The sequence below is a fragment of the Motacilla alba genome, chromosome 14 (assembly GCF_015832195.1).
Source record: "Motacilla alba alba isolate MOTALB_02 chromosome 14, Motacilla_alba_V1.0_pri, whole genome shotgun sequence".
NCBI classification, from domain to species: domain Eukaryota; kingdom Metazoa; phylum Chordata; class Aves; order Passeriformes; family Motacillidae; genus Motacilla; species Motacilla alba.
Window position 1 is genome coordinate 14,068,804 of NC_052029.1, and position 16,901 is coordinate 14,085,704.

Below are 16,901 nucleotides of genomic sequence, written 5' to 3' on the forward strand. Positions count from 1 at the left end.
CCCCCTGAAGGTGCCCAGAGCAGGGTAAGTGGGCAGTGATGAACACCTCGTGGGGTGATGGTGCTCTGTGTGCACCCATGGAATGCTCGGAGAGCAGGGGGTGTAAAGGCTACATCCATCCTTTGTGGAAGATGCATGTCCCAGACTCTGATCCAGATGAGGATCTGAATCCAGCTCTGAAGGCAAGTCCAGATGTGGATCCAAATTCAGCTCCAAATGCAAATCCAGATGTGGATCAGAATCCAGTTCCAAATCCTGATCTAAATCCAGACACAGACCCAAGTGCAGACCCACATGTGGTGCAATCCTGATCCAATTGTGGATTCGAGCCCAGAGACAGCTCCAGCTCCAAACCCAGACCCAGGGTCTGCTGTGTGTCTGCAGGGACCTCATCCTGCCCAGTGCCAGCACCCCCTGGATGCTGCCCAGCGGGATGCCCTGCACCCAGCACCGGTGCCACTCTCTCGTGAATGTCCCCGATGCCCAGTGCCTGCACCCATCAGGGTGCCCGGTACCCAGCACCACTTCCACCCTCCACTGCCCGGTCCCCGGTGCCCAGCTCAGGAGGGGCCATACGGTTCCTGCTGCTGGCTGCCCGGTGCTCGGTGTGCCGTGCCCCGGCTCCCAGCGTGTCATGCCCAGTGCCTGCCCCTGCGCCCGGTGCTTGTTGTGCCGTGCCCCAATACCCGCTGTGCCGTGCCCAGCGCCCGCCCCATTGCTCCCGCTGCCCCGTGTGCCGTGCCCCGGTGCCGGGTGCCGTGCCCAGCGCCCGCCCCATTGCTCCCTATGCCCCGGTTCCCGGTGCCGTACCCAGCGCCCGCCCCATTGCTCCCTATGCCCCGGTGCCCGGTGCCGTGCCCAGCGCCCGCCCCGTTGCTCCCTATGCCCGTGTGCCGTGCCCCGGTGCCCGGTGAGCCGTTCCCAGCGCCCGCCCCGTTGCCCCCGTTCCCCATGTGCCGTGCCCCGGTTCCCGGTATGCCATGCCCAGCGCCCGCCCCATTGCTCCCTATGCCCCGGTGCCCGGTGCCGTGCCCAGCGCCCGCCCCGTTGCTCCCGCTGCCCCGTGTGCCGTGCCCCGGTGACCGGTATGCCGTGCCCAGCGCCCGCCCCGTTGCTCCCGCTGCCCCGTGTGCCGTGCCCCGGTTCCCGGTGCCGTGCCCAGCGCCCGCCCCGTTGCCCCCGTTGCCCCGTGTGCCATGTCCCGGTGCCCGGTGCCGTGCCCAGCGCCCGCGCCATTGCTCCCTATGCCCCGGTGCCCGGTGCCGTGCCCAGCGCCCGCCCCGCTGCCCGCGGTGTGCGCAGCGCCCGCCGCCGCCGCCCCGCCGCCGTTCCCGGTGCCACCGGCGGCGCTGCCGGCAGGTGTCGCCGCGGTCGCGGGCAGGCGGCGGGCGCGCGTGCACTTCCGACGGCGCTCGGTCATGCCCCCGCCGTCCCTCCCCTCGCTCCCGGCGCCGCGCGGGGCTCCCGCCCGCTGACACCGCCGAGGCGGCTCGCACGGCGCGGGAGAGCGGCGCGGCCGCCCGGGCATGGCCGCCGGGGCCGCCCCCGCCCAGCGCCGCCGCTGAGAGGCAGCGGGGCTCGGCCCGCCAGGTAAGGAGGGCTCCGGACGCGGCTCCGGGGGAACCGGGCGGGCCGCCGAGCCCCGGGAGGGCCCGGGGAGGGCGGCGGGTGATAGGGGCCGGCGGGGGGAGCAAGGGGAGCGGAGGGGCCGGGCGAGCGGGGCGCTGCCGGAGGCGGGGGGGGCTCTGCCCGCCTTCCCGTTACCCCCCCGGGGCTTCGCGTCGCAGCTGCGGCTGCAACCGCGGCTCCCGCCGGGCCCGCTGCTCTCCTGCTGCCGCTGCAGCGGCGGAGGCACCGCGAACCCGCCGCCACATCCCCGTAGTTTCCTTTTCCCTTCCCTTCCCTTCCCTTCCCTTCCCTTCCCTTCCCTTCCCTTCCCTTCCCTTCCGCCCGCGTTCCCACCGCACCGCACTCGTATTTCCAACCCTAGCCCGTTCCGGCGCCCCCAAAGCTCGCCCCGAACCCGCCTCGATCCCCCCAAAACGCGAGCGTGTCCCCGGCTCGGTGACGTCACGGAGGGGCTCCCCGGCCCCCCCGGTCCCGCGGGTGCGGGTGGCCGCGGTGCTCCCGGCCGGTGGTGCCGAAATGCCGAGCGGGGACATGGTGCATCTTGGATAGATAGCCCTGAGCCCCTCCTGTGCCCTTTTGCTGCAGCTGTGAAATTCCATTTAAATTCCTGTGTGTGTGTGTGTGTGTGTGTGTGTGTGTGTGTCCCCGTTCCCACTCTCCCTGGAAATGTGCAGCTGGAGCAGCACCTTGAGCGTGGCGGTGGGCTCCCGGTGGAGGTGCTGAGCTGCCCCAGGGGTCGGCATCCCGAGGGCTCTCCGGCCGGTGGAAGCGTCGTGGCTGACGTTGCAGACCTGCTGGAGGATCTCACTGACGTCAGAGTGGGGTGTTGTTGGGGTGCTTGTTTGTTCCCCATTGCCTTTGATGGAGGGTGGCGCCACCCCTTAGATGGGAGCAGATTTTGGCTTGCTGAAAGCTCTTGTGGCCACTGGCCGTGCCCGCTTTCCCCTTGGCTGCCCGCGGTGCCCGTGTTGGCTGCCCTCAGGTGACCTCCCAAAGTGATGGTGTGGAGGAACAAACCCAACAGTTGGGGTTTTGCATGAGAGAGTGCTCCTGGGGCTCTGTGCCAGCCAAGGGAGAGCATCGCTGGTGGTGCCAGCACCTTCCAGGAGCTCTCCCAGCTCACTCCAGCTGCCCCAGCTCCTTGGCATTGCCAGAGCTTCCTTGATGGTGCAGAAATTTTTCCCTGCCGTGTGCTGGGACATTGTGGAGCTCTCCCACCCCACAGCTGCCTTTCCCAGGGTAGCGGTGTGTGTGCCCCAGGTGGGTGAGCAGCGCCGTGGTGGCTGTGCGGATGTGGGTGCTGTCACCTGTGTGCTGGTGACAGAGGGTGGGGAGCAGAGGTTGGCTGTGCGTGGTGCCTGCCAGCGCTGAGACTGCTTCTCCTGGTGACTGTCACTGCCTGATGAAAATGGACCTCGAGCTGCTGGGAGATGGAGTGGAGAAAGATGGGAGGAAGCCAAGTGAGATGGAGAAAAGGACATGTTCCCCCTGAGTGCCCTTCTCTCCCCATTCCCCACGGGAGTGAGGTGTGCCTCGAGGCGTGGCGAGAGGGATGGTGGTGAGGGGTTCATCGTGGGTCTGTGCGCGGGGCTGGGGACACCCACGCCCTGAGCAGCAGCTCTGCAGCCCAGGCCAGGAGCTGTGTGAAGTTCAAGGCAGGAAGTGAGAAATAAAAAAAAAAAAAAAAAAAAAAAAAAAAAAATACCACGACTGGTAGAAACCACCAGGGAGATTTAGGGAAGCAGCAGTGCTGTGCTGTGGAGCCCAGAAGAAGTGTGTATCCTCATCTGATGAGGAGCTGCCCGTGCCAGGGACCGCAGACCCACCTCTCCTCTCCCGGCTCTGTCTCCGCTGCAAGCCCCAGGGAACAATTGCATACAGAGTGCTTCGTTTCAGAGCCGCCACAGTCATTTCAGAGACCTTTTAGGCAGGAAAAGTGCTCTGTAGCGTGTAATTTGAAGGCTCTGCTCTGAACCTTCACTGTCGCTCTGCTAAATGATCCTCTGCTCTTCCAAACCTTTGCTGCCTGGAAACCAGCAGCGGTGACCTGGTTCCTGGCCCCGCTGGGTCCCTGGTCTCCCTTCAGCTCCGTGCTAAGGTGAGGGGAGTTGCAGGTTGCAAGGAGCAGCCTGGGGTGGTTCTCTGCCTTGCATGGGGCCTCTCAGATGTCAGAGTCCTGGGAGATTTCAGCCAGTCTTAATCATCTCTCGCCTCTGCCTTAGCTGCAGAGGTTGTCAGAGCACACTAAGGATTTTCCAGCCTGGAGGGTTGAGTCTTGTGAGGGCTCTGCAGGAAAATCTAGGGACTCCAACTGATTTTCCCCCGAAACGGGGGAGGTGCAGAATTTTCTGTAGCATCCCTCAGGCAGCTCACGGTGGGGAAAGACCGTTTGTTCTGCCAGCAGAGGAAATGGCACAACTTTGTTTTAACTGATGGAGCTGTGCCACAGCCTCACTGGGGGCACCAGAGGTGAGCCTGGAGATGCTGCCCCATCAGTTGGCCAGGGAATGTGATAGCACCTGGGTTTCCTTGTCTTTCCCTTCCTGCCCATCCTGGTTAGCTGCCCTACAACTTCTGTCTGCTGGGAGCACACCTGCAGGAGCACAGCAAGCTGTGTGTTTCCTCTCGCCGTGGGCGCTGCCTGCCCTGCCAGATGCAGGCAGGGCCCCGAGTTCCTGGCAGCCAGGGCATGCAGGCAGCCTGGCAGGGGGCTGCAGGAAAAGGGTACAGGATAGGGACAAGGAGAAACATTTGGATGGGAAGGGTTTGGCTGTCACCTCTTGGCCTGGTTTGGTCCTGGGCTGGGGTGGCACAGTGCAGGCACCCGTGTGTTTTCTCCTGCCTCACGTGGCTTCACTCTGGTTTGGATTTGCTCTGGTTTGGATTTGCTCTGGTTTGGATTTGCTCCTGGTTCCTGCCAGGCCGGGAGAGTCCCAGTGATGGTGGATTTACACACATCACCTAATCAGACACACAGCCAAGGCAGGAGGCACCAGCTTGAGTCTGTCCTAGCGGGCTGCATCAGCTGTGCCCTGCGGGCACCTCGGTCTAACCTGCCCTTAAATCCTGGCCGTGCTGGGGACCCCGCCCTGTCCCCAGGCAGTTGTTGCCACCCACTGATGACAAGACTTCCACTTGGCTTCCTCTGCTCGCATCCTATCCCCCTAAAAGGTCATGGCAGCAGGGCACAAGGCAGAGGAAAGGCAGTTTCCCTTTCCCTTCTTCACCTCTCAGAGGGATCCTCCACAGCCACAGCCCTTCCGAAGAGCAGGCAGGATGCGTCCCAGCTGGGGTGGAGCAGGCAGACCCGAGTATTGTCCTGCCACCATCCTGTCCCATTGCCTGCCTGAAAACACGCTCAGAATCCACCTGCTCGGAATTGCGTGGATTTGGGATTTCCTCCAGGAGGACTGGTCCAGCTGCTTGAGGCTGGCAGCAGCGAGGCTTTCACCTGGTGTGGAGGAGGAGGAGGAGGAGGTGGGAGGCAGGTGCAGGTGCAGGGGTTCCAGCCTCACATCCAAGCACAAGGAGCTGGCTCTGAGCAGCGCTCACCACCTGCGCCCACCAGCACCCAGCTGGCAAAAACTACACATCCCAGCAAGCAGAGGGCCACCACCAGCCCTGCAGGATGGAGAGCGGCTTCCTGGGGCTGGCAGTCACCCCCAGTTCCCCTGTGGGAGGCTGGGATGGCTGCGGGAATGCCGCTTCGCCGCGGGAAGGTGGCAGCTTGGTTTTTGCTTTGGTTGCACGGCCTAGTTTCAAGAGCTGGAATATGCTCAAAGCTGGGCTTTCTGAGTTGCTTTTTTTGGTTTTGTTTTGTTTTAAATGACAGCATTTCCCCTTTAAATTTACATCTCTAGCTGGGGAACACAGAGCCTGGTGAGAGAGGGAGTGTGAGACTTTTATAAAAAGAACGAGTCGGGTTTTATTATCCCTTTGAGACGAGCAGGGAAAATCTATACTGAAGGCATGAAATAGCAATAAAAATGGACTTTTTGCCAAAGCAAAATTAATTGAGTGAATCTCAGTCCTCAAGCTTGAGCTCTGAGAGGCTTATGAGTTGGATATGAACCACGCTGCCCCCTTCCAGGCTCTCATCCCCCAAGGAGGAGAGGCAAATCCTCCCTCTGGTCCTCGGTGTGCGATGTGATCAGCGCCTGGGAGCAAAGGACTCCTGCTTGGGATCCAGTGAGGGTGAGGATGCCTCCAGCCCTGACTGTCCCTGGAGCAAGGACCTTCTCCATGTCCTTTGGCTTGGGGATGCTGGCGGTCATTCAGAGGTCATCGCTCCAGCGTTCCCATCACTGTGAGTCACGGCATCCCATCTGGACTGTGGATTTGGGGGAATTCAACAAGAAAGAAGAGGAAGACTGGACACAGGCTCCTTGAACCCACTGTAGAAGCCTGGAGAGGATCCTGCTGTCTTACCCTGGGCTTGCTCTTATTGATCATTTTCTTCCCTCATCTCTGCCTCCTGCTCTTGCTGCACTCTGGGGTCTGGCTCTCCAAGGTGCTTTCTGGGCAAATCCTTCACAGAAAAGGAAACCCCACTCCTGGGTTTTGTTCTTCTCGACGTCACGTGTGGTGGCACCGGCTCTGCTTTCCCCAGTTTTGGGGGGAGGGTGGCAGGAGGAGCCGCTGGACAGAGAGCAGGGGAAAGGCAGATTCTTTTCAGCAGATGGTGCAAAGAGGATGAAGCTGTGTAAACCTCCTGAGTCCACTGGAGAGACAGAGATTAAATAGTGAGAGGGCCGAGAGGCAGCTCCAGGCAGGAGAAGGAAGGAGAAAAAAAGGAAAATGGGGGTGGAAATGGGATTGGAGAGTGGAGCTGGGGAGAGGAGTGTTGGTTTGAACCGGCATCCCTCTCCCACTTGATGTCTCCCCTCCAATTCGGAGGGCCTAGATTCAGTGCCATAAAAATATAGCCCTTTTCAATCCCTTATCTTGCAGGAGCAGAAACAATTGGCCTGCAAAGAAGGAGAAAACAATCTGTTTGACTGACAAACAAAACCACATTTCTGCACAAAAGGAGGAGGAGGAAGAGGCAGCTGTCTGGCTGCTGCTTCGGCTTTTTTCCTTTCCCCTCCCTCTCCTGTCCCCTCGCTGACGGTGTCAGAGCAGAGCCTCTACCCTTGCCAGCAAAACACCCGCTGTTCTGACTGGCTGGGTTCAATGTCAGGCTCCTGCAGCAAATGTCATTGTCCTCCCTGCCGTCCCCAGCCACGGTGGAGATGCCCCAGCCCTGCTGTGATGCCCTCCTGGGGATGCTGCAGGCAAAGGTGGCACCCTGAGATCAGCGGGGCAGAGCCCAGCTGCTGGCAGAGGAGCTTGCTGGGTGCCAGAGACAGCAAGTGATCCTCAAGAGAGGGACCAGGGCCAGCAGCTCGCGGCAGCTGAGCTGGGGGCAGAAGGGGGACACAGGAGGTCTCTTGTTGGGGGACCTTGGGAAGTTCAGCCAGGTTGTGGGTGATGCTGATGTTGCAGCATCCATGGAGCACCCGAGTGCTGCGATTGGAGGTGCTGCTGGAGCCTTGTCCCTCTCCGTGCCTCAGTTTCTCTGTCTGCAAGGTTAGCAAGGTATCACGCAGATGCCGTAGGAGGGCTGGGGCATAGAAGTGTCCTGTGCCCCTGAAGTCATTATCCCAACAAATTGTTATCCCTAAAAATTCATCACAGCAACCATTGTACCAGCCAGAAGGGTGCTGGGGGGAATCCATCCGACAGGCAGGAGCAGGGCCCGTGGGAATCTCCGTTCTCCATCTCCCCGGAACAAACTCCTCACTCGGAGGATTTTTTTGAAAAAGAAACTGATTTTCCCCATGTGATTCCCTTACCAGGAGCAGCAGCAGTTTCCTGCCTGGAACAGTTTTCCAAGGGGACTCTGCTCTGTGGGGACATGTGAAGCAAACACCCACGCTCTGAAAACAGCCAAATGCAATAAATACCCAGTGCCTGAACCTGGAAAAGCAGAGGCTGGAACAGGGCAGTCTCTGCAGGGGCTGGTAGTGCTGCCACAGAGGGAATCAACAGTAAATAAAGGGGCACAGGAAGCAAACACTGAAGCCCCCAGGACACTCTTTTGATGCAGTTGCTGGTGACCTACTAGAATCCACTGGAAAAATGATCCTCCACTGGTGGGTGGTTCACTTTCTCCTTTTTCTGTTTTTTGAGGAGCTGTTTCACTCTGCAGACAAGTAGCAAAATGACATGTAAGAAATCAGAGATTCCAGGTGAGTTAATAACAAATAATGAGTCTCTCAGTTCCTGAGTGGTTCTCTGGTTGCCGCAGTCCAGGCATATAACAACCAGGCTTTCCTGAGCATCCTCAGCCAGGCTTGTTGAAACACTGCTACAGATTGATAGAAACATCCTGAATTCAAGGGAATTTAAGAGATCCAGCCTCTACAATCTTAGATTGCCAGAACAGAAGCTTTGGGGAATATTTGACCTGAAACATTGGAAGAATTTGATTTATTTTTTAATTCCTGCACCTAAAAGGCAGAATTGTCTGCATTTTTCTTTCGTCTTTCATTTCAAAGGAGGAGAGGAAGTATCCCTGCACACGTCAAACTGCAGGAAAGAGAAGATACGAAAGATGACTGGACTACTTTTTACAACTTTGGCTCTTGACTTTCCTCCCCAGAAGGGGAAGATGCACTGTCAGCCTGTCTTGTGATCAGGCTGTATCCTTTTGTTACCCTGATAAATGTCAGCTGACCAGGCTGGGATGTGAAAAAGCTCCATCTCTACCAGACCTTTGCTGCTTTTCCTCACTATTGGGGCAGGGAAGGGCGCAGCATCTCCCCACCTGAGCAGTGCTTGCAGACTTTGCCTGACCCCACAAGGTCCCCATCTCCTCCACGCCCTGCTGTGGTCCCCCGAGGTCCTCCAAAACCTTTTCTCCTTTGCCTGCTCCTGCCCTCCAAATTCTCCCTGCCTTCTCCCTTCAGATCCTTCCTCCCAGCTGGACTCTACAGGCAGTGGTGAGATTTTGGCCTCCATGCTCATTGCTGGTAGGTGAAATGCAAAGCTTGTGCTGTGACAGAGTAAATCTAACGAAGAGGCAGATTTTGGCTCATTCAGTTTTTAGCAGATTTCTCTTTCTTGGGTCCTGCATGCTCTGATCGTGGCCATGGGAGCAGCCCTCAGTGTGAGGCCAGGGTTTGGCTCAGCCCAGCACTTGAAGGGAGGTGGCAGAAGCAGAGTGGGTTCTGCTGGAGCCCCATCTCTCAGCTTCAGGCTGAGACAGGAGGGACACCCAAGGATACTCACAGTCCCTGGATGATGGGATGATATTTCCCATGGCAGAGCCAGCATTTGGTGACGCAGCATCCACCCCTGTTTGATCCAGACCTACCTGGAACCTCTCCTTTCCCAGGGCATCTCCCACCCCTTCCACCAGCCACAATCACACAGAAGCTCATCCTTGGTGTTCCTGTGTGCTTGTGCCTCTTGGGATTTGGCCAGCATGTGTCAGAGCTCCTCTTCCTCTGCAGCTGCTCTCCGCTTGGCTGCCTCACCCGGAGCATCCCTTCCTCCTGCCCGGGGCTGCTTGGAACATCCTGCTTCCCGAGTTATTTCACCCTGATTTTACCAGGTCACGGGCGTGTTGGCTGTGGTGGCACAGCCTCTTTGATTAGGTGTATCTCCAAGCATGACTTCCATCTGTCCATCAGTCTCTGTCGCTAATTCCTGCAGCATTTGCAGCCAGAGAGGGGCCTTGGTCATTTGGAATAGTCACTGGTGGTGGCAGGACTGTGCTAAATGATCTATTCCACACGTTTCACCTCTTCTCTGTTCGCAAATCGTTGGTGATTTTTTTTTTTTTGTAGTTGCATTAAGTATTCCAAGTGACTGCGATTTCCCCCATCGTATTCATTATTCAAAATTGTTCTCCAGATAATTTCTGCAAATAATTCGTGGTCTTTGCTCTTTTGTGAATACTCGGTCTCAGGAATGAGAGTCGTTTTAATTGGGATCTCACATCACATGATGGGTTTTGGCTTCCCGATTGGGCAGGTTTAATTTTTAGACTTCAGATTTGGGGAGGGAAACTGTTGCAGTTAAGAATTCGAAATCCACTTTCTTCCAATATCTTTTGTTGATGCTTAAAATAAATGAACAGAAATTAGCAGTCTGTCTCACTTTTTTTTTTTTTTCCCTTCTCCTTCCTGGCTAAAAATCCCTGCCGGTAACTTGTTGGCAAGAAACACTTGGAGAATATAAACAAAAAGGTGGCACCAAAACAGCTAAATTTAACATATCTAAAAACTGGAGTGATGATTCACGGTGGTTTGTTGTATATTATTCACCTCACTCTGGTAAAAATAATGATCAAAATAATTTAGAAACTTAAAAAGTCACATAGCAAGGGGACATTTATAGCGCCTGGTTTCATAAAATCTTCCATCAGCTGCTCTCTGTATGCCTGAGGAACATCCTGTGGGCTGGCTGGTGTGTTGTACCCCAGCCCTCAGTGCTCCAGCCCTGTGCTGAGGCTGCTCCCAGCTCGGTGGAGGTGGAGAAAAGGAAGGTTCAACCATCCTGGCACCCCACGCTGCCTCGATCCGCACCCTCGGCGGGCAAGACTCCAGTTGCCTCTCACAGAGCTCGGCTCCAGGCAGAGGGTGACTGGAAGTGACTTGCCCAAGGTCACGCTCCAGCTCCGTGGTTCAGCTGGAAATAGCTCCAAGGTCTCCTGATCCCCCCGGCAGCCCCCTCGCTGCCAGGCGAGACGGAAAGGTGCAGGGTTCACGTGGCTTCTCTAACCGACAGCCTGGCTCCTGCCACCTCACCTAAAACCTCAAACCTCCTTGGCTCTGTTTTCTGCCCTCCCTGCCATCGGGCTGAGTCAATACAGCCCCCCCTGAACAGCCTGGGCTCCCGTGGCATATTTATGCCTCTGGAGTGGAGCGTTGTGCCGGCGTTCCTGTTCGTGCAGCACCCGCACAGCCCGGCTGCTCGCTTCCACCAGCTGCTGCTGCCGATTTCCCTTAAAAATAAAACCCCTCTAAAGGTACAGCAGGGACACCTTAAATGCAGAGCCGTGGCGTGCAGTTAATCATATCCTCTTAACGGGTTTATTCGCTCATTAAATATTTAAGACTCGTTTCTCTTTATCAATAGTGTGGAGGCGTGCAGGCCCCGGTGCAAAGATTTATGCACACAATAGGATCGGTGCATTTAGATTTGTTTGAAGGGATCTGAGAGCCATTTAAAACCCGACCGAGGGGGACGGTTGCTGCTGCTGCAAGGTTTTGCTGTTTTCCTCCAGCTGGTTTCTGCCTTTTCTGCCTCCTGACTGTGGTTGGAAGGTGGCAGGAGGTGAGGGTGGGGGGCACAGATTGACAGCTGCCTCTGGTACCCCCATAGTTCCTTTTGAAGCCTCCTTTTTGAGGGATGCTGAGGTCTTGGAGGGGACATATTTGGCTTGACTGTCTTGTAGTGATGAGGATGGTCCATGAAAAATGCAGTGTTGGAGGCAGGACCCAGTGTTGGGAGTGTGTCTGTGGAAGTGGTGTTTTGATCCCTGCTTCCCACTGCTGTCTGTGGGAAGAGCTTTGCTGTTGTGGCTCAGAAGTGAATTCCAGCTCGTCTGGCGCCGTTCGGGAGCCGTCATGCAGGTGCAACATCTGTTGTTCTTCTGTTTCTACCTGGGCTCTGCTCTTCACACAGGTGTAAGAGCAGTGGTGGCCGTTTTGGTTCATGGGATGGGGAGGGACAAAAACCCCGTGCCATCATCCTGCCTCATCCCCCCCATCATCTGCCCCTCTGCCTACCACAGCTCGCCAGCCCAGACCTCCCTTCAGGGCATCTTCATCCAGTACCCAGCATTTCCCACCTTCCTCATGCCTGGTCCCTATGTGGGGCTTTGTGTCTTCCAGCTGCTGCCAGATGTGTCACTCATCCTGGGTGCAGGGAAGCAGCTCCACCCAGTGATGTGTGTACACCTGTTCCCTGAGCTCCGAGGGCTCTTGGGCTGGGATGTGGGGTGTGGGACATGGACAGAGGCCTGAGTGGCCATTGCACAACGTGCCCTGCTCTGTCCTTTCATGGAGAGCATTGCTGGAGCTTGCAGGGACAGCAGGTCCCGGCATGCAGGACTCAATCTCCATCTCAGCAGCCTCTGCTTAGATCAGGAGGGAACATCTCATGCCAAGACCTGTCCTCCCCAGGCTGAAGCTCAGAGTCAGAGATGGCAGCAGCTGATGCCCATTTTTTTTCACCCCCTGTGGCATCCTGGCAGGTTCTTCCCGCAGCTTTGCATGCAGCCAGACATGCCTGTTCCAAACCCTCCTCTCCAGGAGGTGCTGGGGGTGGATAGGAAGGGTGAGTAGCTGCAGTGGCAATGGGCAGAGCTGGCAGCTGCCTCCTGAGGGTGTGAGAAATACCCTGGCTGGATTATTGACAGACAGCCCGGAGCATGGGAAGTGCACGCGTGCGTCAGATATTTACCCAAACCTCTCCTGCTTTGCAACGTGCCCACAAAAAAAAAGGGATCTGACAGCAATAAAACTGTCGGGCGGCTGCTGCTGCTTTTTTTTAAAGTTCTATGATAGCTTCTCCCCCCGCCTTTTTTTAATAGCTAATGCATCTGTCACTACTTTCCTAATGAGCTTTCCGAAAAGGGCCTTGGGGACCTCTACCTATCCATGTGGGCTTGGATCAGAGCGTACTCAGGGGAGGCAGAGAGAATTCAGCTCCCTGTTTCACCCTCATCCCCTCCCCAAACTCCTCTCTGAGGGCAAGTTGTCCAGAGGGAGGGGAAGGCAGCAATATCTCAGCACTCGGCGAGCTGGCGTGCACCCCCTGCAATCACAGCCAATAATGACAAAAAGACGGGGCTGCTGCCAGAGATAGAGAGCTGAGCTCCAAGCGTTACAGCAATGTCACAGCCTTGGGACTGCTGCTGGCTGCTACTGGAAAGAAATTTCCTCACAACAGGCAGAGTTATAGGAAGGAGCCATTGATTGCATTAAAAAACACCCTCCCCACCTCTTCTTTTTTTTGGCATGGATTTTCAAGGCTTTTTTTTTTTTTTTCTTCCTTTCCTCTCCCCCCTCTTTCCCTCTCCATTTGCCATTGAAGTTGCGTTCAATAAAACCCATCGCCCGAGAGCGTCTGTTCGCATGTTCTCAGCAGTACAATGGGCAGAGGACTGCAGTGTGCAGAGCCCCAGCCAGCCTCTGCAGACAATGAGGGGCTGGCAGCGGGGCAGGGGGGGCTTCTAGTTTATTTTATTTCATTTTTCCCCCACCTGCCAGCCCCCAGTACTAATTGTAATCACAAAAGGCAAATGGGAAGGGACTGGGGGAGCAAGGCTGTGGTTCACTGGGGTCATGGTCTCCATCAGTCATTCTCCCAGCCTGTTGCTGGGTAAAAGCTCGGCTCCTTGGTTTATCAAAATGACTGTGCAGTAAAAGCCTCTTTGCCCAAACCTCCCCCTCCTCGCCTCAAAAAAAAGCTGTTTACTGACTCAAAAAGCCTGAATTTCCCATTACCATCCATGGGAGACTTCCCGTTGACTTCTCTAGGCACAGAAGGGAAAACAGAGGGTTTGGTGACTCAGGCACAAACCTGGGATCTCTTCCTCTTGCTGACGCTGTTGGCAAATCTTTTAGGATTTAGCCAGATTCATCCAGGGACCGAGCACCACCATCCCTGTGCCACTGATTGGGCACAAGAGGATGCACCACTTGGCAGGAGTGAATTCCTAATTGTGCCGTGCCCAAATTCCCCTCAGCTGTGAAATGTAATGGTGCTCACTCCGTGTTGCACAATGGTGGAGAAGCTAATAGCTATTAATGCCAGAGAGATGCTTCCAGATCTCTAGATAAAAGGTGCTCAAGGAGGGAAAATTATTATCATCATGGGCCAAAGAGCTACGGGGGATTTGAAATCTGTTTGTGTTTGTAGGATGTAACCACTAAGGAGGGAGAGACTGGGACAATGGAGCATGCACAGCACTAATGGAATGAGCGTAGGAAAGAGGATATCTCTGGAGACCCTTAGAAACCATTTCCCAGTGGTAAGATCTACTTGGGTTGTTTGTTCTTCTTCCCAGATGAGAGCTGCAGTCGTGGACGCTTTTATCACTTACAAGCTGGACTAGATGGAGGCCAGAGAGCGCATTGTAGGGACGAGCCCGTGTGGCTCTCCAGTGGGTAGGTACTGATTTATCCGGTCTCAGCTTCCATTTCTGGCTTTCAGAGCTGTGCTTTGTAATAGGGGACCCCGGAATGGATGTTTCAGGCCTGTTTTTCAAGCTTACAGGGTGCAAGGTAGAGATGCAAGGGCATGATGTGGACATCTTGAGGCTGCGGCAGAAGGGTTACTCGTGCCTTGGGATACAGTTTGGGCTGAGGTGTGGGTTTGGAGCAGCTCCATGGTAGCGTGTGGTGGTTTCCTTGAAGACATTTCACTTGGAGATTCACTTTTTCCAGCTGATTCACATCCTCGTGCGAGCCCATTTCTCGCCATGGTGACAGTGAAGCTGCTGAGGCTCTGTGTGATAATGCTCCTGGTCCAGGCTAGAGGCTCCTAACAGGCTCTGAGCCCAGAGGGCCAGGGACTGTACAAACACAGGTTGTTGCCTTGAGATTAAACCCCAGCTAGACAAGCTGTTTGCAGTCTGTGGTCTGGAAGTGCTGAGTACACTGCTGTGCAAAGCATTGGGCAGGCAGGTGAGTGAGGCACAGGCAGCATCCATCCCAGCTCCCCTGGAGTGTGTATCCTGGATCCTCACTTCCATCCTGCTTCAAAATCACCATGCCACCTTCACTTTGCCCCCTGAGACAGCCCCATTTGTGCTTGGGGGAGATGCAGCCTTTCTCACTGGAGACCTGCAGCACACCATGCTCTTTTTTTCCTCTCCTGTCTTTTTTTTTTTTTTTTTTTTTCCTTCTCTCCTGGACACTTTACTTAGCTTCTTTCTTCCCTCTCATTTTCTCTACCATCAAATGAAAGCCATTCAGACCAAAACGGTTCAGTCTGCTCTTTGTGTCTGGAAAACAGAACACCAAAGACAGCTGGACCTACCCGAGATGGCCACGGCCGTGGCAACAGTGGCTCTTTGTTAGCGCTGTTGTCTCTGCCCCTATCTCCAGTGTCTGGGGCCCTGTCTCTTTAAAGCTTTAGTGTGCTGTGTCAAAGCCAACAGAGAGTTCAGCTTATTAATGGATTCGCTAGGTTAATATCCCAACAGTTTGGTGTGGTGGGTTTTTTTTTTTTTTCCTTTCCACCAGCATAATTTAGAAAGAGGGGGAGGGGGAGAGAAAGATAACCCAGACCCATTTCTGGGGAGGAGGGCACGGCATGGCTCATTGCTTTGGAGAAATGGAGCTGGAATGGTTGGTCGGGGCCACGAGAAGGTGGTGGCCCAGCCCTTCGCCTTCCTGTCTGTATGTACATCTCTCTCTATCTCCTTCTCCTGCGGGGTTCCCTGCATCAAAGCTTCTTCCAGTTCTTATGCTAATGAGGTGCATTAATGCTTAATGACTGTGAACAGGCTTGTTTAATTGCACCTATCTGAGCAGGAGGCACGTTGCTGTATAAGAGGGAACGACCATGTAAGCAGCTGCATGCCCTCCTGGACAGTCTTAATTACATGTAAAACTGATGTGATCTAAACCACCAGGCTGGTGATTAGTTTAGTGAGGCAGGTGGTACTTTGCAATTCAGTGCCTCAGAAACTCTAGAGCAAGTGAGATCAGATTCTTTCGTAGGCTATGGAGGATAAGGCAAGCCCTGATCATCCTTGAATTTGATGTTGGGTGGGGACAAGCACGGCATAGTAGATTAATTTAATTAATTTATTGCAGTTAGTTTGCAAAGACATTATCCGCCAGCGTCTGTGCAGAATACTGAGCAGTCCCATTAATGCAATGCTATTTTGCCTGTAAATCCTCTCCCCCCGCCCCTTACAGGAGGAATGAGCTGCGATGGTCTCAGCTTTCTGCAGCGTTATCTTGCGCTGGTTGAATGCAACTGATTGTCTGAACTACAAAGGGGCCCGGCTAATGCAAAGCCATCCCTATTGGCACCAGACCTAGATTAATGACTCTGCATGCATTGACTTGGCTCCAAACTGGATTTCCCTAAAGCAGCTCGCTGCTGTCTGCACTCCCATATCCCCTCGCTGGGCTGGGATTGTTGGGCTGGTGAGAGCCACGGAGCTGGGAGCTTGGGAGCTCCAGGTGGGAAGGCTGTGGGTAAGGGGTGCACAGGTATGAAGGTACCTGTTATCACCAGCCATCTGCTGCTCATCACCCAGCCTCGCTGCTTGGGGTTATTTGTTTTGCTTTTATTCACCAGAGGAGGGATTAAAAAAAAAAAATTAAACAGCCTTTATTAGGAATGGCTTTGGAAGGGGAGTAAACCAGATCCAGCAGGATTTTGGGGTCGGTTGTTCTCCCGGGATAGGTGTCTCCCAGCATACTTCTGCCCAAGTGGATGCTCACACCTTCCTTGTCCCCACACTGGACTCTTTTCTGTCACCCCACTGAACCCTTCCCTATCCCCACACTGGACCATTCTGTGTCCCCACACTGGACCCTTCCCCATTTGCACACCAGACCCTTCTGTGTCCCCACACTGGACTCTTCTCCATTTGCACACCAGACCCTTCCCCATTTCCACACTGGACCATTTTCTGTCCCCTCGCTGGACCATTCCCTGTTCTCTCACTGGACCCTTCACCATGCCCACAATGGACTCTTCCCCATCCTCACGCCTGATCCTTTCCTGTCCCCACACTGGCTTCACACCAGACCCTTCCCCACACCAGGCCCTTCCCCTTCCCCACACCAGACCCTTCCCCACACCAGGCCCTTCCCCTTCCCCACACCAGACTCCTCCGTGTCCCCACACCAGACCCCTCTCTGTCCCCACACCAGACCCCTCCCTGTCCCCACACCAGACCCTTCCCCACACCAGACCCTTCCCCTTCCCCACACCAGACCCCTCTCTGTCCCCACACCAGACCCCTCCCTGTCCCCACACCAGACCCTTCCCCACACCAGACCCTTCCCCTTCCCCACACCAGACCCTTCCCCACACCAGACCCTTCCCCTTCCCCACACCAGGCCCTTCCCCTTCCCCACACCAGACCCCTCCCTGTCCCCCCACTGGACTCTTCCCTTGGCTCGTCTCCCTCGGGCGCTTCCTCCCCGTAGCCGTGCCATGAACTCCGATCTCCCCTCTCCCTGCCCGCCTGGGCCCCAGCCGAGGCTCTTCCTGACGTTACTCCCACAACAACCACTTCCTTCCCATCC

At 55.7% G+C, this 16,901-nt stretch overlaps 1 protein-coding gene across 3 annotated transcripts in view; it reads left to right on the forward strand.

Moving 5' to 3' along the window:
* Window positions 1–1,374: 1,374 nt before the first annotated feature.
* Window positions 1,375–16,901, forward strand: part of RAI1 (retinoic acid induced 1) — a 74,604-nt gene continuing 59,077 nt past the window's right edge. The window contains exons 1-2 of one of the 3 annotated variants that reach the window (XM_038151819.1): window positions 1,375–1,590; window positions 13,546–13,657. The gene's annotated coding sequence lies outside the window, so the exon portion shown is untranslated. Of the gene's footprint in view, window positions 1,591–13,545; window positions 13,658–13,693; window positions 13,794–16,901 lie in introns of all 3 variants that reach the window. The other 2 variants (XM_038151821.1, XM_038151818.1) reach the window with 2 other exon arrangements.